Raw genomic sequence first — 24,783 nt, 5'->3', positions numbered from 1 at the left:
AACCAAGAGTTGTTGGTCTTCTGCTTAACAACCGAGAGTTCAGGGAATATGTCACTGCTAATTCAGACCTGGGCCAGACCCAGTTTCAAAAGCATAAAATATGACTGTTGCAAAACAAGTGTCTGGCTTGAATCGAGCAGCAAGTCCTAAGAGGGACCAAGGGAGTTATCGGCATGAAATCTGCACTGGGGCTGACCAAACTGTAGGAAACAATACCTCAAAATGTCTCCATTTCATCAGATTCAGAAAAAGAGTATGGGAAGGGTGACCAGTGAAATCACTGTTGGTATATAAGTGAATTTACATGTACTCAGAAGAAAACTTGGCAGAATAAAGGTACAGAGTTGAAATGGGAAAAAGTTTAGGCCAAATATGAGAAAATATCCCAATTGTAAATTGCATGAATTTTCAGAATAATCACAGAAAAGAAGGCTGCTCACAGTCTAGCTTCATTGCTACTTTCCCTCACCAGGCAAGCAGAGATCTGCCAGTGGTGCTGGTGCTGCCAGTGGACAGCCGGAAGAGGAGCAGGAGAGACTGACCATCCTCGTCCAGCTGCTGCCACTAAGATAGGGCACCCTGGAACCTTGGGTCCTCCTAATGCCGTCTTCCTTCAGAATGGTCAGTCCACAGTGCTGATCTAGTGTGCACCTTTCACATGGGTACAAGGAGAAAGAGAGGACAAAGGGAAAGGCAGAGACCATGATCTCTCCTTGGGCTTCCTCACACTCCTGAGAAATGTGTTTCAAGGATTTATTCTGTGCCATGGGGGAAGGCAGGGGAAGAGGGGCTTTGTGAAAGCAGCTGCTTTAGGAAACATTAAGCACAAGGATGCATTTGAAATGTGACCCTGACCTACTCTTTCCTTCACATTTTGCAGGAAAGTGCTTTTATCTACTGCAGACCCCCAGCTTTTAGTCCTTCCCTGAAAGAAGAGGTCTGTAACCTGTCTTTGAAATAGCTAAGCAGGGACTAATCTTTTCCGTTCAAAACACAGTTGAAAGAAATTACGAAATAGCATTGAATAAAATATGAATCCTTGGAGCAGAACTTGAGCTGTCTATCATGTAGTGCCCTACCCATGAAACTGTGTTTGTACTCCTATTATCTTACTGGCCCAGCAAATCATAGAATCATAGAATAGTTAGGGTTGGAAAGGACCTTAAGATCACCTAGTTCCAACTCCCCTGCCGTGAGCAAGGACACCTCACACTAAACCATGCCACCCAAGGCTCTGTCCAACCCAGCCTCAAACAGCTCCAGGGATGGAGCATTCACAACTTCCTGGGGCAACCCATTCCACTGCTTCACCCTTACAGTAAAGAATTTCTTCCTTATATCCAGTCTAAATTTCCCCTCTTTAAGTTTTAACCATTACCCCTTGTCCTGTCACTACAGTCCCTAATCAAGAGTCCCTCCCCAACATCCTTATAGGCCCCTTTCAGATACTGGAAGGCTGCTATGAGGTCTCCACACAGTCTTCTCTTCTCCAGGCTGAACAGCCACAACTTTCTCAGCCTGTCTCCATATGGGAGGTGCTCCAGTCCCCTGATCATCCTCATGGCCCTCCTCTGGACTTGTTGCATGTCCTTGCATGTCCTTTTTATGTTGAGGACACCAGAACTGCACACAATACTCCAAGTGAGGTCTCACAAGAGCAGAGTAGAGGGACAGGATCACCTCCTTTGACCTGCTGGTCACGCTTCTTTTGATGCAGCCCAGGATACAGTTGGCTTTCTGGGCTGTGAGCACACACTGCTGGCTTGTATTAAGTTTCTCATTGACCAACACCCTCAAGTCCTTCTCCACAGGGCTGCTCTGAATCTCTTCTCTGCCTAACCTGTAGCTGTGCCTGGGATTGCTCCAACAGGATGGCTGAAGGGCAGTGCCTACGTATATGCCTCATTTACCACACACACCTAAACTAAGCAAGAAAATGGGCACGTGGGTCTCAACTCCCCAAAAGAATGGAAAGAAAGATGAACAGAATTCTTTTGCCATTACAGGCTACTACATATAAAGGAAACATCAGGACGAGACTATCTTCTATTCCTTCTAAAGGAAAATGACATCTTCTACTGCATTTTGTCCAGTCTTTACAGTTCATAAGGCACCTAATTAGGTGGAATCCTTTTCGAGACTTAATCACAGGATTATTTAATTACTGCATCTTGAATGTGAAGCCCGTCAAACCCAAGTTATGAAGTCATTGTTTCTTTAGCTTGGTATCTGGACAAGGCTGTGTAAATCTGAACTTTGGCAGAAGTGAGAAAAGAAGCCTACTGAAGTAGAATCAGTTGCAGCCCACTCTCTGAAAACCAACTGCAGTCAAAGAGGCGGTGTCCAGATCCTGACACACAGAAGGAAAAGAATGAGTTCATGCCATATTTAAGCTCACGAAGGAAAGAGAATTGAAAAGGGGGGATAAAATGTCATGAGCAGTACAATGTTTTAGGTTTCTTATTAAGGGTGGTCCATCAAAGCAAGGACTATCTGAAGTGCAGGTTCACTGGTTAATATGTTAAGTAAACTCTTGATTCAAAATTCCACTGAGAACAATAGTCATTAGGAACTGTCACCTGCAGTTGATGGTTATGAAGGATCATAATAGAGGAAGAAGCTGTTAAACATTTCATCTTAATAACACCTACCTACTCTCTCATGGTCTCCAAAAAGAGAAATGAAGATTTTCCATGATAAATTTATCTCATAGGAAAGGAAGAACTGCTCCTTGCTACAGAGTTTTGGCTGATTTTTTTTCCACTTGTTTTTTTTTTTGCCATTTCACTCAACACTCTTTGGACACATTTGCTGTTGGAGAGGGAAAATCTATTATTTCCTGACACAAACCAACAGTTCAGGTAGTTTTATGTCCTGTCCTTGGTGGTGGTCAGTATAGGAGTTACCTGACACAGAATGGGATGGAAGAGAAATTCTAACTAAAAATTCTGAACTCAAATAGGAAAGTTTTTGCTTAAGCTGAGGATGAATATGCCCTGAAACACAGTAATTTAAATATTGTATCCCATTAATATTTGTCAGTTCTTTACGGTTTTAGTTCTAGCAACTTAGTAATATTGAGACAGTTTCAACTCATGTATTCCTAAACAGTATCTGACTCCTGTACTACACTCTCATTTCAGCAGCACATGAGTTAAACCAACTGAGAAACAGGCTGCTTTCCATCTGTTACCACCAAATCTGAAGCAATACATTAATTATATTAAAAACTACCTCTGAAGAATTTCCTAATAAAGCACTAGAAAATTATTACCACCATTTTTTCCAGTTTAACTTATTTTGTCTCACTGTCTGGTCTGATATTCCAAGCCAGCCTAACTACAGTCTGCATTTGAAGAGCAAGCCATTAGCTTTCTGTTTGACAGCTGCCTGCCTGCTTCAACTTAGATTCCTAAAGTCAGGTGTAAATCCCTCATGTTGCTTCTTGACTGCTCTGCTCAGACGAATTTCCCCCTGACCTCCACCTCCGTTACATTTTCTAAAACAGAAATGCAGCATGGATTTGTAACATAAGCTGTGACTCTTCATCCTGGTTAGCCCAATACAGGCAGTTACACAGATGTTTTTGCAGCCTGTTCAACATTAGTGTGTGGGAAAACTGACTTTTCCCCACACTTGCTTCCATTCTTCTGGAATTCTGAAAAATCAGAGGCCTTGATTAGGTATTTTGTCAGAGGTTTTGATGAGAGGCATAGCTGGAAGGATATTTGACTAGCTCTGCATCTGCACTCTCCATCAGAAACAACTCACCAGCTGAGCTCATCTATGTCAGCAGAAAGAGCAGGATGAAATGCCATGAGGCTGTACTGGATTTTATGTGAGGCTTCCTGACCTAATTCACTGTTATTTTTTCTTCTTTTTTCCCTGCCTAGTGCAGTGCTTCAGTAAACTTAATATCCAACTTTCATAACTATTCTGAAAATTATAAATACCTCTTCTATGAAGCTCTATGAAAAGCCATTTCACCACAAGCCTTACAAAGAGATTCCAAAAATATATTTCATTAAAAGTGCATTAGGTGCTAAATGAATCCACAAAACCATATTGAGATGACCCATATATAGCCCATACAGGGAATAAGATATATAAAGTTTATGACTGGCAATGTGTTATTTAAATAGAACATTAATGTAATAGAAAGTATCTGCTTGTATCAGCAAGACCGTCACCATAAACTTTGCAGAATAATCTCTTGTTGTTAATAGCATTCCACAGGAATCACCACAGACAGCACAGAACACATATCCACCATAGCAATCTACAGCACTACCTAATGGATGGTCATTTCCCTTCAGTTCATACAATGCAGAATTGGAGAGGGCATTGTTTAAAGAGGTCAGTGCTTGAATTTGACTCCTGGATCCCCAAAATGCAAGGGTCAGGTGCCAATCTGATCCATAGTTCCAGTTTAGCTGCAAAAAAATGACAAATCACTGACACTAAAAAATGGAACTAAGTATATAAGGAAAGAAGAAATGTTCTCAGATGTGGAATGTGGTTTCCATCCCTTATGTTAATGAGATGGAATTTAAGTTATACTTACTAGATTAAGATCATAGAATTATAAAATCATAGAATAATTAGTGTTGGAAAGGACCTTAAGATCTTCTAGTTCCAACCCCCCTGTCATGGGCAGGGACAACTCACACTAGACCATGTCACCCAAGGCTTCATCCAACCTGGCCTTGAACACTGCCAGGAATGGAGCATTTATCACTTCTTTGGACAACCTGATGAGTAAATTCAATTGAAGCTTCTGAGCCAGATCCTTAACAGGTATAGCTCAGATACAGTTCAGACTTAAATAACACCAAACTAACAGTATGAACTTCCAGAGAGTAAAACCAATCAAAGAAAGAAGGAGCAAATTACTTTACTATGTCATTTCACTGACTAAGCAGAATGCCAGGTTTCAGTAATTTTAACAGGAGCAAACTTCAAGCAGCAGTTAGCAAGATGCTTCTGAAAAAATACCCCAAACATTTTCTATTTTCATGGTGTCTGAAGCAATTGAGGATTTTTGTCCTGATGTTTTGTTTCATCTTCTATCACTGCAGTTCCCAACCAGAAAAATATGCCTATTGGGCTGCATTTAGACTTCATCAGTGAATGATCACCCTGAGGTTGGGATTCCCTTATGTTTTTCCATCTCCATATTCCAGCACAAGCCTGTGGACACTTCACACTTAAACCCCCCTATGATTCATAATACAGACATTCCCCGTCCTTTCTCACCAACAGGACCTGATCAATATGTTCTGACATGTTCAACCCAATGCAAGAGCGGAGAGGAAGTCTCCATAAAGTCATTAGAATATTTATTCAAGTACCAGACAATCCAGATCAAAAAGCTTCAACACATTATAAAACTTGGACCTATCAACCCTACCAACAGGACAGTATGCCACTGGAAACCATAAGACAAGTGATTCTCAGTCTTTCCTTATGAAGCTCTTCTTCTTTGCATAGAGAAATTAAAAATATTTGTCATTAATTTGAGACATTTTTGGAATTCGTATGGGATAAAAGCAAAATTACTTAAAGTCCCTGAGGAAATTAGTATTTGTTTCTTAAAAGCAGAGAGAAGCTGGGGAGGGCCCTGAGGGGCAGGGCACTCTGAAAGGCACTGACATCTGGGCATCTCCTCTGCCGGCCTTTCCCCATCACCTAGCTCTCTTGCCATTTCTACTTGCTGAGTTATATAAATTCATTCCCAGGTAAATATGAGATCCAAGGACTGGATGACTGACAGACTTTATAAACTTATCTCTGGATTGTGAACTTGTCTGGCTGTGAAAAGTTAGAAATTATATCAGTTAATACCGCAGTATAGAAATCCCCTTGAGAATCTATGCTTAGTGTCTCAGTTCTGTGTTGTCCAAAGAAAGGCATAGGTCACGTTATTCTACAGAAAAAAAACATAATAAAGACAATGATGTTTTTGCCATGTAAATCACCAGCTCCTGAGTCAAGAAGCAAATTTTAATCTCTAATTGTGGGTTGTCAGAACCAAGTTTTCCCCAATCTAATATAATGCAAACAGCAGCGACAAAGTGATCCCACATCTAAAGCTGTGACCTCCTGTCTCCTTTTTCTGACTTTGAAATGCCTGGAAAGACTTTGTCTTACACTTTTTTAAAAGCACAAAGCACATATTTGTTCAGAATATTTCTAGATTAGATTTCAGGACAGCCATAAATCTGCATTAGAAAACACATGCATTAGAAAAAACCTGCAGCTGAGGTTTGACTGTACACAATGCTCCAACGTTATACTTAGCAGATTATGCTGCAATACTTTTAAAAGGCAAAAATCAAACATAATCTAATCAAAACCAATTCAGCTGAACTTTCTGGAGGAAAGGATAGGCAGGGGATTCACTAGGATGAAACTTCCCTTTATTGTAGGATTTTCAGAACTATAGATGCAACATGGAGATGCTGTCAATCCAAAGCCACTGGGTGCTTGGAAAAGCCGTTTTTAGTACCATTTAATAAGTACATTGATAATTTAGGAACCTAAATTCCCTTTTTGAAAGTGAAGTAGGCACTGACAAGCTTAACTCTTCTAAAAATATAAATGACTCAACACCATAATTCCCCAGTTCTCATGCACATAACTAATGTGAATTAAGCATTTTATATTTTAAAGAGCAAAATTATTGCTATAGGCAAATACTTTTCTCCTGATATTCAAGCAAATAAAGAGACCACAAATCCTTCCTACAGACTCTGTTTTTACATCCAAATCTGAAGTTATTTCATCATGGAGCTGGATGAGGGTAGGTTTTTTTCCCATCTTGCAATGTGAGCAAGATCACTCCCATAGCTGTGGGCAGTTTGTAGCAGGCTTCTCAAACATCATCAAAACTAAACCAGAAAATGAAAATTCTTTTTATGAAAATGTTTCTATTTAGAACAGGGCAAGTATTTTGAATACTTACTTCCACAGGAAGGGAATGCCAGAAAAGGAGGAAGGTGGCAATACCTGCCACCTCTTTTGCACCTCTTGCTAGCGAAGAAAATGCAAGGCAGTTTTTTAGCTGTCCCACTCGCTGCTTCCTCAGCCTCAACATGGAGTTGCTGCTGGGGACTTGCCTTTCAATTTTGCTTTTTCCTTGCAGCCAGAAATATCTTAAGTGCCTAAATTTCTCATAAGGATTTTCTATCAGATAAATATTAAAAAAAAAAAACAAAATCCCCAGACATTTTCTAACATTCAGCAACCTGCTAAGTTTTGGAGCAGATGATTATGCATTTGAGCACAGACTTTCATTTTTGTACAGCGCTTTGCACCTCTAAATTCTGTAATTTGAAAGGATAATTTCAGAGACTTTGGAATTTCCATTGGTGCCAAGCCTCTAACAACCTGTTATTCTGGAAAAGAAAAAAAAACCAAAGGACGACAACCTTTAAGGATCCAACAGATCACTAAGGATCTACTTGAAACAATAACATAAATATCTTGACTCTCAGAAACCAATCTGATTCTATGAATTCACATTTTGTTTTCAGACAGTGCTAGGTACCTTGTCTAACAACAACTCATCTAACTTGTTGATGGTCCCACATACATTGTGGTAAACTAATATCAGCATTCAGACCTGAGTGTGGAAGTTAGAAACTTAGGACTCAGTGTTTGTAAACTCAACACTCGAAGCACTAAGGTACTCCGGCATAAAAATACACAGCCATGGATAGCAAAAAAAAAAAAAAAAATGTTACTAGCAAAAAATCCTGGAAGCAAGTGTGGAAAAAAAAAAAAAGAAAATAAAAAAGGTTGTCAGTGGTATATTTAATCAATGAGCTGCTGTTGCATTGAAATTTAGTGATACTTGGGCTCTTTCTGACATTAAGTGCTTGCCATGCTTGCTCTGTGTGATCAGAGCCCGTAATCTTTGCTGTTGCCATATTTCCAGCTGCTGCTGAAACAGCCTGAGGAACATCAGAAATATTTCTGAAATGCACAGCAGGATTTCTCAAAAGTGAACCAACAAAGCTTTGAAAGAATTATACTGCAGAACCAAAAGCAAGAGGAAACGGGTGTAAAGATAGTTTGACAACTGGGAAATACTCAGATAGGATTAAAATGGAGGGCAGATAATTGTCTAAAAAAACAATCAAGTATGGACATGATTCCATACACTGATGTAGGAAATGCAAATAGAATAAATAAAATCAATAAAAGCAAATATTTGTCCTTTATTGCCTGATCCTTTGCCATGGTCTATATTAGGAGATAGAGGGGTCACTTACAGTTATTTCAGTTGCAGAAAATCACTTGTTGAAAGTACACAGCAAATTCTTTCTGTCTAGGAAGAAAGGCTGGAAGTTGAGGGAACAGAAATTGATAATGATTTCAAACTGACCGTTTCATGGTAAGGAGACAAATAGGAAGTCTTCTGTAGCAGCATGCTACCAGAAAATTGGGACATTCTTTCTCACAGGGTTTTGCTGATATTTTATCATTGGTGACATTTCTGTGAACACTCTGCGTGCAAAAGATGGAGCACTGCACTACAAAGCCTCTCATGAAAAGCAATCCCAACCAATGCTGATTTAATTTAAAGGTAACAACGACACATGGAGAAACTGAGCAGAAACCCAGCAGCTCCTTTGCTACACTTGGAACTTTCTTGCCAAGAACAGTGCTCTAGAATTCTTTTTTCCCTCTTTCTGCTTTTGCTGCCCCTGCAGAAGAAGATGACTGCCAGCATGCAGCAATAAGTACTATTTTCTAAAAACCAAAGAAGATAAAACAAACCTGCTTGCAACAGCAGATATCTGGAAGCAATGATGTAGGGAGTTTCCTCCAGTGCCGCATTCCTATAGACGGTCATAAAGTATTTGAAAAGGAAGCCTTAATGTGTTTTGCTTATTTTTATATTTACTCCAACAGAACAAGTTGAAAACTTCAAGCCTTGTGACTCCTTCTCATGAAAACCTCAATAGAACAGGGGAAGAACTTGTCCATCCTGAAAGATAAGATCATTGGTAGGTAAATGACAAGGAAGCACCTCAGAGGGATACTGTGCAAAGGCAGAACACTGCCAGTGCCACCTAAACACAAAATGGATGACAAAGCACCCAGGCCACACCTGCAGCACCTTCTTTGGAGCAGCTGGTCCTCACCCAGAGTTATGCAGGTGGGCTTCTGCAGCAGAAACCATCTTGCTCTTGTGTGTGTTGTTATCATGCGGTGCTGAGCAGCAGCAGCCTCACTTCATACCCAGGCTCTGGGGTTCTGTGTTACAAACACAAATGAACAGCCACCAAACAGCACCAAATGGTTCTGCCATTTGTCATGGCTGTTTCTGGAAACAGAACACTCTCTGTCCATGTTGCTCAGTGTTCACCCTCCAGTACCATTTCTCAGCCTGAGGAATGTGTGAGGTGAGAGGATTTCTGTTGGGATCAGAATCATTGACTACCCCAGCCCTGCAAAGCATCCTAAAGGCAGTGTTTAGTTTTACACTGCAAAGTGAGAGCTCTGCAGTGACAATTAATCCTAAAATCCTAAAAAGTGACTCTCAGCCTGACACCTGCCCCGTTATGAGCAATGTCACGCATCAGCCCCAACCTCAACTTGCCTGAAGGACATAGTGCCTCTATGTGTGGAAGACAACTTCCTTCTGCAAGTAATAGAGGAGCTGACAAGGAGAGGTGCCCTGGTTGACCTCGTGCTCACCAACAGGGAGGGGCTGGTTGGAAACATGACACTCCAGGGCAGCCTTGGTTGCAGCGATCATGAGATGGTTGAATTAGAGATCCTCAGGACAGTGAGAAGAGTGTGCAGTAAGCTCACTGCCCTGGACTTCAAGAGAGCAGACTTTGGCCTCTTCAGGAACCTGCTTAGTAAGGTTCCATGGGATATAGCCCTAGAGGGCAGGGGCGCCCAAGACTCTTGGTTAATATTCAAGGATCACCTACTACAAGCTCAGGCAAATGGTTGTGGTCAATGGCTCAATGACCGGCTGGAGACCAGTAACGAGTGGTGTCCTTCAGAGATCAGTGTTGGGACCAGTCCTGTTTAATATCTTTGTCACTGACATGGACAATGGGATTGAGTGTACCCTCAGCAAGTTTGCCGATGACACCAAGCTGTGTGGTTGGGTTGATACACTGGAGGGAAGGAATGCCATTCAGAGGGACCTTGACGCACTTGTGAGGTGGGCTGATGCCAACCTCATGAAGTTTAACCATGACAAGTGCAAGGTCCTACACCTGGGTTGGAGCAATCCCAGGCACAGCTACAGGTTGGGCAAAAAGGAAATTCATGGTAGTCCTGCGGAGAAGGACTTGGGGATGTTGGTCAAGGAGAAACTGAACATGAGCCAGCTTCAGTGTGCGCTTAAAGCCCAGAAAGCCAACTGTATCCTGGGCTGCATCGAAAGGAGTGTGAGCAGCAGGTCAAAGGAGGTGATCCTGCCCCTCTACTCTGCTCTCGTGAGACCTCACTTGGAGTATTGTGTGCAGTTCTGGTGTCCTCAACATAAAAAAGTCATGGAACTGTTGGAACAAGTCCAGAGGAGGCCACGAGGATGATCAGGGGACTGGAGCACCTCCCACATGAAGACAGTCTGAGAAAGTTGGAGCTGTTCAGCCTGGAGAAGAGAAGGCTGCATGGAGACCTCATAGCAGCCTTCCAGTATTTGAAGGGGGCCTACAGGGATGCTGGGGAGGGACTCTTCATTAAGGACTGTAGTGATAGGACAAGGGGTAACGGGTTGAAACTTAAACAGCAGAGGTTTAGACTGGATATAAGGAAGAAATTCTTTACTGTGAGGGTGGTGAGGCACTGGAACGGATTGCCCAAGGAAGCTGTGAGTGTTCCATCCCTGGCAGTGTTCAAGGTCAGGTTGTACGAAGCCTTGGGTGACATGGTTTAGTGTGAGGTGTCCCTGCCCATGGGAGGGGGGTTGGAACTAAGGTCCTTTCCAACCCTAACTATTCTATGATTCTATGACATGGTGCATGTTCTGCAGGCCACAGGCTGCACCTCAGCGGCGTGGCCCCACACCACCCCTGCCAGCCTGTATATGAAATGCACCTATTTTCACTGATACCTGCATGGCTCTGTCTTTCTTTGGGTGCTCTAGCATTCCCAAAGGGCCACTCACCCATATGCCTGGCGTGGCACCAGTGCGTGCCCTGTTGACCACGCCAGCCAATGAGAAAGAGTGGCACTCACCTCACCAGGGAGGGACATGTCAGATCCCAGCTCTGCCTGTGCACATGGATGCTGCTTTCTGCCTCCTGTTTCTTGCCCAGGAGGAGAGGATTTAAACAATGCCTGCTTTACCCGCACAGCCACAAATGGGGTGCATTGCAGGCACCTGCTAAGTTTTTCTGGTAACTTCTACGTCCTCCTGATTCAACTTTCTTCACAACTGTCAGGTCTCCCTTCTTTTCTGCATACAGTCATAGAATCCCAGACTAGTTTGGGCTGGAAGAGACCTTAAAGCTCATCCAGTTCCAACCCCCTGCCACAGGCAGGGACACCTTCCACTAGACCAGGTTGCTCCAAGCCCTATCCAACCTGGCCTTGAACACTGCCAGGGATGGGGCAGCCACAGCTTCTCTGGGCAACCTGTGCCAGTGTCTCAGCACCCTCACAGGGAAGAGCTTCTGCCTAAGATCTCATCTCAATCTCCCCTCTGTCAGTTTAAAGCCATTAGTAAAGGAGAAAAGCCATTTCTAAAGGGAAGGGAAAAAGAGTGCATTGACCTGGGCATGGCAGGGGCATTGGGCTCCCATTCAACACTGAGGGCAGGTCTGTCTCATGGCAAGTGCAGGGCTGGCTCTTGATTAAAGCCGATGGATAAAGACTATCTGGACTCCCTGTCTGCCTCGCATGCCAATTGCATATTTTCCTATAACGACCACGAAGAGCTTAAGCAAACCCTGAAGTGGATCAAGCAGATAAGAAAAGGAAACTTCTTAAATTTCACAGGATGGAACAAATTAAATAGCTTTTAAAAATATAGATAAGAATCTTAAAGTGACCACATAGGTCCCTAACTGTACCATCTCCAGGTTACTCTTGTGCCTGACCTGAGTCCATTAACATCTAGTAATCAGAAACTTTTAGCACTTTTTCTCTCATGTCATAAATTTTAGTAAAGCTGACATTTTGTTTCCAATGCAGATATATATATATTTAAATATGGAAAAATAGAAATATGATTATATGGAGTAAGTATCTAATTGGGACTTCAGAACTAGCCTGTTCATTAGTTTCCTTAGGATGATATCAATAACCTAAGAAATAACACAATAAAATAGAAAAACAAGTCACTGGAAGATTTGAGTTCTGGCATGCCTGTTTCCACTTATGAAAAAAAACAGAACAAATTTCCCCGAATGTTTAATGTCAGTACTTACAGTTCTCCTTTCACAACAGCAGGAGAAAAGAATTGTCTGATGACCAAAAATGACATCTGTGAAACAAATCTGTACTAAAAAGGATGAAAAGAACATCTACTATAATTTATTCACAGAAATGCCCTTAATAGGCTGAATTTACACCATAAAAGCCCTTTTTTACCCAGTTTGTATAATAAAGAAAAATATGTTATTGATACTGGTATTAAACCGGCTTTGTGTGGTATGTAAATCAGACTCATGCTATGTGTAGCAGATGGACACATTTCTGCTATGTGCTAGGGATTGTACCAGCCATCTGACAAAGTCTTATCAGCACATTCATCCCTGCCATCTAACTTTCATTTCAGGGCATCACTAAGATCAGTAGCTGAGATTTAAAAGGTTGAGAAAGCACCAGAACACTGTTTTGTTACACAGCCTATCTCAGATGACCTTGGTGCTGCAGGCAGAGAGCGACAGAGTGGATTCAGCAGTAGTAGCCATCTTCCCAGCACAGCATTAGGAATTTCACTGGAGGAGGCATGCAGTAGACTCACCCAAATTAACATTTTCACCATTATTGACACTACAAGATTTATTACTCCCTGTTCAATTTATAACGATTCCCTGGGGAAATTGTTAAGGGTGCTTGTTTTATTAGTTGTTATTGAGTTGGAACATTTGACAGCTTGTGGCGAATGTCTGAATAACAAAATCCTTGCTAGAAAGAGATCAAGAGACCCCTGGTGACTGATACGAATGACACTGATTTGATTTTACCATGATGCATTTAGTTTCCATTGTTAGAAGAATACAGCAGATTAATTTATAGAATGAATAGCAACTATATGAGCTGGATACACAAAAGAGTCTGACTAAGACTGTGACAGAACCTGGAGCCCCACAGTGCACACAGCTCTTGCTCCCCCAGTAAGCAAAGGTTACTATACAGAGCTGGACTGCTGTGGGGAAGAAGCACCAGGGCTGACCCCTGTGACTTCTATGTCTGATATTCACAGAACCACTTCATTAATCTGTTAGAGGGGCTGTGAGGTGGGCAACGAAGGAAAGATGGGGGAAGAACATTTCTACAATTTAAAGCTCTTGAACAGCTGTCTTCCAGCATAAAGAATCTGTGAAACATTCTTGTATAAGCAGGATGTTGAAACAATAGAAGCGTTCCAGCAAACACAAATGAGGGTGAATTAGTCACGCAGTCATGCAGGCAAAGAGGTATTCTTGGTTTTAAAATACAAACCAAAAGGGTGGCTAACAAATAACAAAACAAGGTTAAGCACTATTTAGACTGGAACTATTTCTTCTGAGGGATGAGGGGAAAAACAGGGTTAAGGAAAGTGGAGACAGGAAATACTGTTTAATGAATTCACCCAGACAATGGAACATTTATAGAACTATGCACAAAGACACTGGCTTCCTCTACTATGCCAATAAGCAGAACTTTCAGAAAAGCAGGAGTATATCAAGTTTACATTATTACATCACCAGCAGCATTTGCCAATTGCTATAACCTCCAAGTACCTCATTTTAGATTCAGGCCACAGTCAAGTCATTTTGCTGTTGTCAAAATAGCTTTCACTTTCCAAAGAAAGGGTTGGTGAATATTCCTATTACACCAAGAAACAGGATGTCCTAGAGGGACATAATGTACTCAGAGATGGTTGAAGTCAACTTACCTGAAGCTTAAACTAAAAGCTGAACATTTTTTAAAAGGTCTTAAAATATGTCCTTAAAAAAAGGCTTCCAAAAGCCTGGGGTGTTTCAGATGAAGCCTCTGCTGGATGGGCAGAAGCTAAACATATTCTTAGACTGAGAACTTCACTAAGACACCTTTCTGCTGTGGCTCCAGAAATTCCCTAGCCTCGTGTAGTTATTTTCCACCTCCTATCCCCCAGCAAAGTATAGTTGCAGCAAACCTACAATTCCAACTTGCAACCACTAAGAACCTGAAAAATTACCACATGAAGGAAGCAAAGTGGTTTTGTTCAGTCTGCAAGCATTTAGGGGCATATCAGATCTGAACTGCTGAATTCTAGAGTTCATTCCAGGCTTAATATGAATTGATCATTAACCCCACATCTGTGCTACATCCTGGGTTTTGGCAAAAGACTCTGCCAGGCAAATATTCAGATTATACAGACTAAGGGAAGTCTGGAATCTGTTTCTCCCAGCACACCAAGGTTACTCAGCAGGAAGAGCACTTGTCCCACTGATTTTCTACCCATTTACACTTTGCTGCTGCTGTAATTATACTTAACCCTCTTTGTGTTACATATGCTATCTCTTCATTACATATGCTACTGTAATTTTCTGTACTGAGTTTAAGTCATTCATAATTCACTTCTGCCTAACAGAAAGCTTTATGTCTGTGGGGCTGGAACACACAGTTGGTTTTCCAATACGCCAGATGAATGCCCAAACAGGAAGATTACAGTCAGTTTCCTTAAGCTTGACTATGTTGACAACAAGTCTATAAAACAAAACAGTTTTCATGGCAAGAGATTTCATGGGGCAGGAGATATTCACAAGCAATAGCTCTAACCAACTATTTCTGGTTATCTTAGGTGATCTTAAATATTAGGAAGAAATTCTTCCCTGTGAGGGTGCTGAGGCGCTGGCACAGGTTGCTGAGAAAAGCTGTGGCTGCCCCATCCCTGGCAGTGTTCAAGACTAGGTTGGACAGGGTTTGGAGCAACCTGGTCTACTGGAAGGTGTCCCTGCCTGTGGCAGGGGGTTAGAACTGAATGAGCTTTAAGGTTCCTTACAACCCAAACCAGTCTGGAATTCTACAGGGGGGGTTGGAACTAGATGACCTTAAGGTCCTTTCCAACCCTAACTATTCTATGATTCTATGATGTGCCATTTCTCCATTGCCAGGTTATCATTCTCATTGACCTATATAAATAGCTTGTGCTAATTTTCTCTTGCTTTGGCTAGAATGAGAAAAATCATTTTTATACAACAAAAAAGAGTCTCAAGAACTGAAAGCTTCCTACTAAAACTGTTACCTTCAAATTATTAACATTTGCTTTTCAAAATCAACACTGGACTCTCAGTTTGAAATGAATGTCTGTTGTTCCAGGCGTGAGACCAGAAGAGTTAGCAAATGTGAATTTCTAAAGAGTGGCTTAAATAGGCAGAAAAATTGTTGCCTGGTGTTCCCCATATCAAGCTTTGCTCATTTTTCTAACTAGTCTGCTTATAGAAGGAGCAATTCAAGGGAGCTCCGTGAGGGTGTGCAGTGTGATTTCACTCCTTACACAATGCAGTATGCTGTGAAAGCCAGAGACAAGGCAGGAATACTTCCTGAAAAGCATTTAAAAATGAAGGAAGAGAAGAGCACACTTCTTCACATTAAACCAAATCAAAATACTATGTTCAAGAAACCAGCTACAGATGACTAAACCTAGCAAACTAGATGATCATACTGTGGTAAACTACAGCCATGAGTATCATAGCACAACAAGAATCCTGCAATCGAGGAGCAGCACGTAGGATCAGCCTCACTGAAAGAATGATTGATTGCAAGCAAAGAAGAAACAAATTACACAGGATAGCTTTTTCTGGGGACAATATTCTTTTTTTCTGCTCTTTAAACCCCAGACAAAGCCTCTGGGAATGTAAGATGCCAATTTAAAAGAAGTGAAAATTATTTCTAACTTGTCATATCAAACCCTTATATAAAAACATTTCTCTTCACTGTGTAATGCCCAAAGATCTTCTCAGTTATATTTGTTTTCCAGTTGATTCTCCTAATCTTAGAAACACACAATGCTTTGGAAAAATGAATGCTTCTGAAAAGCTTTTTCTCTTTTTCAATGACATTATAACAATAACAAAAAATCTTGAGCCATTCACTTTAGTGCAAATTTTGTCTGAAAATGGGCAAACTGAACATTTCAGGATTAGGTCCATAGAATGACACCATAATTAGATTCAGAGAGATAAATATTTATTCACCATGAATGATATCATAACACTTCCAAAGGGACCACGCTGGGAACAAAGGATTACACAGGATCAGCAACAGCCCATGGTAGTCTGGTGATGAAACACTTTATATATGCAAATATTAAATGTCAAATACTTGCAGACAAAGAGGCAGAGACACATTCACAGGTGACAAAAAATACCTGCAGTGCCCCAAGGGTAACTGCTGGACACCAGGAGACGGCTGTGACAGCACCTATCCCCTGAACCAGCAGCCTCTGTTGCAGACAGCAGGAATCTAGTTTTCCTAGGGAAAAAAAGGGAGGAGAAGTGGCTGTGCAGGAAAATGAGGCAGCCAGCCATGGAAGCAGGAAATCTCCTGTACTATTTCCATAGCCACATTTCCTTCTTTAGGGAAAAGCATTGAAACTCTGAGAAGAGGAAAAGATATTCTGAGCCAGCTGGAAAAAGAATGATAAGTGAACCTGAGGGTAGGAGGGAATGGAAGAAAGGGGGATATCAGAATTTATATCAGGTGGAAAGGAAAGGCTCTGAGGTGGATCAGAATAGCCAGGTAGCACCAGCAGGACAAGAAGTGAGAACAGAAGTGGAGAAAGCAAAGGCCCTGGGAAGCTCAGTTACACACCAGAAGAATCCTTGGTAACAGAAAAGTTTGTGAATCACTGATACAAAACACTGTCCATGACATGGCAGTAAAGCTACATGAATTATTATTCAGATTGCACATAATTTTCACTCTGTGTAGAAGCGTGAGACTGTAACAGAGAAAGAACTAAATAAGAGCTGTGAAGTGTGAAAGAAAGCAGAGAGGGGACAATGTGGATTTTTTGGGTTATGTGTTTTTCCTTCATAGTGAGAAAAACAATTAAAAAATAGAAAGTCTCCATTGAAAAAGAGTACCTTCTGAATTAATATCTTGTTTTTCTTACCTATTCCTTCTCCCAACTATATTTTCAACACCTAAATCTGTATTTTAGATTGTGTATGCCAAATGATCCCTAGCTATTGAGTACACCTTTCATGTACAAGAATCAACACCCTGCCAACTCTGATGTCTAAAACTCACTCAATCTCTGTACTTGGAGATCTCTACATGTGCCTCTTGCCATTAAAAGAAAGGCCTTACTTCTAGCCATGAAATCCATTTGCGGGTCCTGAAGGAGCTGGCGAATGAAGTTGCTAAGCCACTGGCCATCATATTTGAAAAATCATGACAGACAGGTGCAGTTCCTGATGACTGGAAAAAAAAGGGAAATATAACCCCCATTTTCAAAAAGGAGAAAATTGATGACCCAGGGAATTACAGAGCAGTCAGTGTCACCTCTGTGCCTGGCAAAATCTGGGAGCAGATTCTCTTGGAAGGCATGCTAGGGCACATGAAAAACAGCAAGGTGCTTGGTGACAGCCAGCATGACTTCACTAAGGGGAAATCCTGCCTGACCAATTTGGTGGCCTTCTATGATGGGGCTACAAAAGTGATGGACAGGGGTGGAGCAGTTGACGTCATCTACCTGGACTTGTGCAAAGCGTTCGACACTGTCCCACATGACATCCTTGTCTCTAAATTGGAGAGACATCAATTTGATAGGTGGACCACTCGGTGGATAAAGAACTGGCTGGATGGTCGCACTCAAAGAGTTGTGGTCAACGGTTCAATGTCTGGCTGGAGATCAGTAACGAGTGGTGTCCCCCAGGGATCGGTGTTGGGACCGGTCTTGTTTAATATCTTTGTCACTGACATGGACAATGGGATTGAGTGTGCCCTCAGCAAGTTTGCCGATGACACCAAGCTGTGTGGTTCGGTTGATACGCTAGAGGGAAGGAATGCCATTCAGAGGGACCTTGACACGCTTGTGAGGTGGGCTGATACCAACCTCATGAAGTTTAACCATGACAAGTGCAAGGTCCTACACCTGGGTTGGAGCAATCCCAGGCACAGCTACAGGTTGGGCAAAAAGGAAATTCATGGTAGTCCTGCGGAGAAGGACTTGGGGATGTTGGTCAAGGAGAAACTGAACATGAGCCAGCAGTGTGCGCTTAAAGCCCAGAAAGCCAACTGTATCCTGGGCTGCATCGAAAGGAGTGTGAGCAGCAGGTCAAAGGAGGTGATCCTGCCCCTCTACTCTGCTCTCGTGAGACCTCACTTGGAGTATTGTGTGCAGTTCTGGTGTCCTCAGCATAAAAAGGACATGGAACTGTTGGAACAAGTCCAGAGGAGGGCCATGAGGATGATCAGGGGACTGGAACACCTCCCGTAGGAAGACAGTCTGAGAAAGTTGGAGCTGTTCAGCCTGGAGAAGAGAAGGCTGTGTGGAGACCTCATAGCAGCCTTCCAGTATTTGAAGGGGGCCTACAGGGATGCTGGGAAGGGACTCTTCATTAAGGACTGTAGTGATAGGACAAGGGGTAACGGGTTGAAACTTAAACAGCAGAGGTTTAGACTGGATATAAGGAAGAAATTCTTTACTGTGAGGGTGGTGAGGCACTGGAATGGGTTGCCCAGGGAGGCTGTGAATGCTCCATCCCTGGCAGTGTTCAAGGCCAGGTTGGATGAAGCCTTGGGTGATATGGTTTAGAGTGAGGTGTCCCTGCCCATGGCAGGGGTGTTGGAACTAGATGATCTTAAGGTCCTTTCCAACCCTAACTATTCTATGATTCTATGTCCAGAACATAGCATGCCAACTGGAAGGTGGTCTGCAAGTGAAGCTCCTAAAGGTCAAGACTGACTAAACCACATCAAGACAGTGCCTTTTGAATTAGCAAGAGTGAACAATTAAAAAAGAATTAGCAGGAGAATAGGTTAGGTGTTTGTACCTGGGAGCCATGAAATTGTACATGAGGTAGATCAGGTTTTAGAATAATCTAGATTGGTACGAGGTGGGAGAGATCAAAGTACAAACTTAGGTAGAAGAGAAAAACTAAGCTAAGGGCAGGCTACTTTGGCAGGAGTTAAATAGAACACTATTACGGACAGTGACACTTTAGGGGATTGTGAATTCCGTACCTCATTGTGATTCCTGCTGGTTACTTGGTATTTTGAAACAGCAGAACAGGTCTCCAGTCAAGCCATTTGTTTGGATTTGGCTCAGATATGTCTACACCCTGCTGAACCAACCAATTTCAATGGAAAACTGATAGTAGCTTGAAACTTACCACTGGAAATTAGTTGTTGCACAAAGCTAAGCTCACTTGCCCAAGTTCACCACAGGTGTAACAAAGCCAAGGGAAGTATCTGGCATAGTTTTCATACAGCTCACCCAGGACTCTGTTTCCTGACACAGCCCTTCTCTGCCAGCTAAGCAACTTCTGAGATGTACAGTGTGAAACATGGAGCAACATTCCTGTGGTTAGTAATTTTAGCATTGAAAACTGAGATGATATATTATCATTGGAGTGTTTTGATCAAAAATAATGATGAATAGTGACAAGGGAACTGTTCTGGAAGAGCAACTGATGGTAATGTTTATCCCATCACTGTCTGGGCCTGTGTTTTATCTGAATTAAAATCAGTGGTGAAAGGGTCAGTGTTAGGAATCCACAGAGGGAAAGTTTCCTATCTAGTTTTCACACAGCATGAAGTCACAGCGGTTGCACTCTCTTCACCACAGAATCAAGATGGGGAACATAACTGTGTTTCAGATTTTCTTGTGAGAGAAAAGCTATAAAAAGGATCACATCGTACCATGTCCCAGCTCTAAAAACAATGACTTACAGCAACCAGAGGGAGACATGAGAAATAGGTTTCTTGAAATGTAAAAGAAGGGCTCATGAGGCAGCATGGGACACTGTTTCAGGAAAGGATTGTATGAAAGCTGCTGGTCTTTGGAGGAGGAAGCTCTCTTGGATGATTTAGCTAGATCTACCATAGTAGAAGAATACTAATAATCAATTCACCACTGTCTGATAATACTGCTAAAAAGATTAGGATTTAGTTGATTAAAAAAAGTGCTGCAACTGCTCTTGACTCTGACAACATATGTAATTGTGCAGAATCAGAGACTATGATCCCTCATCTAGCAGAATAGCATGATCTTCAGAACAAAGTTTATCAGATGTGTGGTTGAGAAGTATTGTAACAAAAGAAGAGATTAAAGATGAGGTTTGGGCATGCAGATAGAAAAACAGTGATAGACATCAGCACTTCTTAAGGGCCATAGTATGGAGATACTAAATGATAGGGGGACAGTCAGAAATGCCATTTAGCAATAGCGTGGATGCTCACAAGTGCAAGGTAAAGAGAAATGCTCTGCCTGTTTCAGCTTTCAATTCATCGTGAGTGGAAATGTGTGGGGAGGACATCAATTTCACAAACAGAGACGGAGGGATGAAGCTTAATAACTTCCTTACTTTGTGAAAGTACAAAGGAAATGAAAAAAACACTGCTGGAAGGCATGGCAAAGTCACCTGGTCCAGATGCAGCCTCGCTGGCTAATGATTGATAAGAACAACAATTACTGACAGCTTTAAAAATTTTCATTCTATTTTAATTCTCTGTATGTCAGACCCAGGAAAATTAAATCACATCAGAAGCCACAGACCTATTACTGAAAGGCCAATTTTTATGCAACTTTTCCTCAAAGATTTTAATGGATATATTAACTAAAGCCTACTCCATTAAATTGAGTCAGACAAGTTTTAGGAGAATATCAGGAAGAAACAGACTGAGAACTGTTGTACTCACAGATACTGCACAAGGCTTCGCTTCTGTTTCCAAAGATTGCTTGTAAATCAATGATCCTGATATTCATAGCAGTGATTTCATTCAAGACTTCTATCAAAATGTGCAGATGTGCTTTGAACTGAAAAAAATTAAGCACCATCACTTGTGTTAATTAATATAGGGACAGATCAAAACAGCCAGTGTCACCCCTCCTGTGGACAGTAACTGTCACTCCTCTGCTGTACCCATTAGAACTAATGTTGCAGGGCACCACTCTGCCTGCACATCCTGATGCTGCAACTTCTCAACCACCTACAGAAGGGCACAAAGGCAAGTATTATGTTTATGTACCAGACCACATAGATACCTCTTTCTCTCCTTTACGTACAAAGGGCTACCAATGAATGTCTGTGTGTTCATCTTTAATGTTGGCTGATAGGCACAAGACCAGCAATTTCAAGCATTTGAAAGGCATACTCCCTGGCATACTACCAGGTATCTTAGCAAACTGACTTACCTGGAGATTAAACTGAAAGGGAAGCATCCAGTGCTATACATTGTATGTTCATTAACAGGAAAAGCAATAAATGCAACAACCTGGAAAAATCTTCACAATTAATACAATAAGACTTGAGGATTTCAGAAATTATCCAGCCAGTAACTGCTGGATAAGTAACTCCCATGGTATCTTTTTGCTTTCCATTTGAAATGAAATGTGAAACAGCACAACTTTTACAATGAGGGCAAAAAGAAATGACAAATGAAACTCTTCCTCATACATAATGTACTTGAATGGATGTCCAAGAGGGCATAGTTAGAAGGCACAAAGAGTTTATCTTCTGATAAGCAAGACAATTTACATTTTGTAAAAAGAACTAGATGACAGGCAAAAGCAACGACCTCAAGAAAAGAGATTTGACTTTGATTAGAGATGGCAGAGCTCCTTTTACGAGTTCAGTGGTTTGACAGGAAGGAGAATTAACATTCTGAGAGGGAGCTACTAAAAAGTGTTCAAACAGTAGATTTGCTTTACAAAAAATACACAGTTATGCACTGGACTATTTGTGTTACAGTTAGCTTTCCCACCTGAAGACAGAGGTGAACACAAAAAAAGGAATTCTGTTGTTGGTACTGGTGGGTCTCTGTGAAACCAGATGAAATGAAGTGGCACCTTGCATTCTGAGGGCTTTTATCTGTTTCCCTGCAGTTGTAAATATATTTTCCAGCCTATGAAGGTTTTCATTTGATTTTTTTTTCTTATTTATTGCTTCTATTCATTTTCACTCTGTTCCTCATAGGCTCTGCTTTTTCCCGTTTAGAATGTGTACATAAATTATTAGGTTATATAGAATTCACTCTCCTATTCATACACCTCATCTTACTTTTAAAGCACTGATTTTCAGATACATCTTTTCTGCTTAAATTTTTCCCTTTGCTTTTTGCCTGATCCTTCTGATTGTGTTGGCTGAGGCTGAGGGTCCCCATGCATTTCCCAGCTCATGCTGCTCCAGGGTGCTCTTCATGCCCACAAAACTCACACAACTGATCTTTTGTCCAGATCAGCTTTTCTTGGGATGGACAGGCAGCGGGGCAGCTCTGACAACTCTGCACAAGGGTTCCCTGCAGAGGGAGAAAAGCACAGCATTATTCAGACAGGATCTGGAATAGGATAAACCAGGACTAGAGACTGGAGAAAGGCTGGAAACCACACAGTCACTGCATGTCACGCAGCTGCATGGAAAAGCTGTGAAAATGAGAAGGAACTGATGTGCTGCAACAGCCAAGAGCTACCAGTGCACTTATGAGTCTTATTAGAACTAAACCCAAGACTCTGCAAAGCAGAACTGGGTCAAGACTGATGCCATCCACCATTTAATTTACCTTTAAGAAAAAAGGCTCCCTTCCAGAATATTTTTGAAAGGGAATTTTTACAATGGCTTGTAGAGACAGGACAAGGAGAATGGCTTTAAACTGGTAGAGGGGAGACTGAGATGAGATTTTAGGAAGAAGTTCTTCCCTGTGAGAGTGATGAAACCCTGGCACAGGTTGCCCAGAGAAGCTGTGGCTGCCCCATCCCTGGCAGTGTTCAAGGCCAGGTTGAAGCAACCTGGTCTAGTGGAAGTTGTCCCTGCCCATGGCAGGGGGTTGGAACTGGATGAGCTTTAAGGTCCCTTTCAGCTCAAACCAGTCTGGGATTCTAGGATTAATACTCATATTGGAGGCCTTAGATTTTTCTAGAATTTTTGAGAAAGCTACTAATGTCTTGATAATAACACTAGTACTGCTGCTACTAATAATAATCACTTTGTAATAAAATATCTAACCAAGGACATTAAAAATGTGCACATATGAGAGATGCACAAGTAATTAAAAGTTGTGTACAAAAACTGTGGTTAACACAAATTCATTTGGGATGACACAAAGTACTATTTGTGAGTACCTGATATGTAACTGCAGATTTTTGTTCTCTTGTACATTTGTGGTCTCTGTCACTCAGTTCCGCTTTATGTCTAAGCTGACCAATGCACACTGAACCGAACTGATTCTGTTAAATGCTTTTGCTAGAGCTCCTGAGCAACCCACATCACTCCAGTGCTGTGGCTTTCACACACCCTCCTCATTTACTTCCTTGTGACAATCTTCTCTGCTTAAAGAAAACAGCATCATTGGATTTTCTTTATATTTATTTATCGCTCCGGGATAACCAGCAGATAGAAATGAAAAGCCTAAATGAGTGTCAGAGCCAGGTATCGCAGCAAAAACCACTATTGCCACCAGAGGGCAATAAACCCCGAGAAACTAAATTGTCTATAAAAGGACAAGATGAAGAGAAGAGAAAACGGATGATTTCACGAAGAAGCACACGGAAATTCACCAAGATGATGCAACTTCTTATCTTAACGTTGTCATTTAAGTGTCAGAACTGATGAACTGGCCTAACTCCAACCCTACCACATTCAATACTCTTATGTAAGTGTACCTGACTGCACAACCAATCAGAATTAAAAACAGATCTTCACTCAGGCTGTTTAGGAGTGGTTTGGTAATATTAGTGGAACTATATCCACAGAGACACAAGGAGAGTGAATAAACAGGCCCCAAACATTTTAGTGAATAGATTTTGCACATACTCAAGTATCCTTAAGAATGTCTCTACTATCCGGAAAGAGATTGATTCCTTCTACTTCCCAAACAGCATCAAAGTAGTTTTCCCTTGTCATCTTTTTCTGTGGTTTGAAAGGCTTTGATGGCAGCTGTAAACCAGGCAATCCAGTTATGGGAGGGTAACTGCAAGATTACAGAATTAAAATGACTGTTTCTGCTTAAAATGGGACACAGGCTTCTGTTAAGATCACCTTAACTCTAGCAGCTATCTCCAAACTGCTGTTGCTCACACAGGGGGCACAAAGACAGTGTGCCTGATTCGGGTTTTCCTCCTTCAGCGGCACCGCTGGGACCGCACCCAGGCAGCTTCTTTGCCCTGGGGAGAGAGAAAATCGGGTAGTTGGGTTTAGTTCTGTGCTGCAAACATGTAGTAACTCTGGCCAAGAAAACGGTCTATTATAGTCTGTAAAGTTATTTGTTTGTTTAGACAACATAGGCGTTTTCCTTACATGCACCACTGTCTGCAAGCAGCTGACTAACTGAAAAGTAGGAAACATACAGTGAGTAACAATGAACTCTTGCACACTACGAAACTTCTGACTTCCTTTGAGAATTGTTTGCATTCCGCCGCCCTACACTGCAGCTCTTTACAACCCCCTCTTT

This window comes from Melopsittacus undulatus, chromosome 8 (assembly GCF_012275295.1).
Source record: "Melopsittacus undulatus isolate bMelUnd1 chromosome 8, bMelUnd1.mat.Z, whole genome shotgun sequence".
Lineage (NCBI taxonomy): Eukaryota > Metazoa > Chordata > Aves > Psittaciformes > Psittaculidae > Melopsittacus > Melopsittacus undulatus.
The sequence above is the reverse complement of the archived record's forward strand: the minus strand, read 5'-3'. Positions refer to the sequence as shown.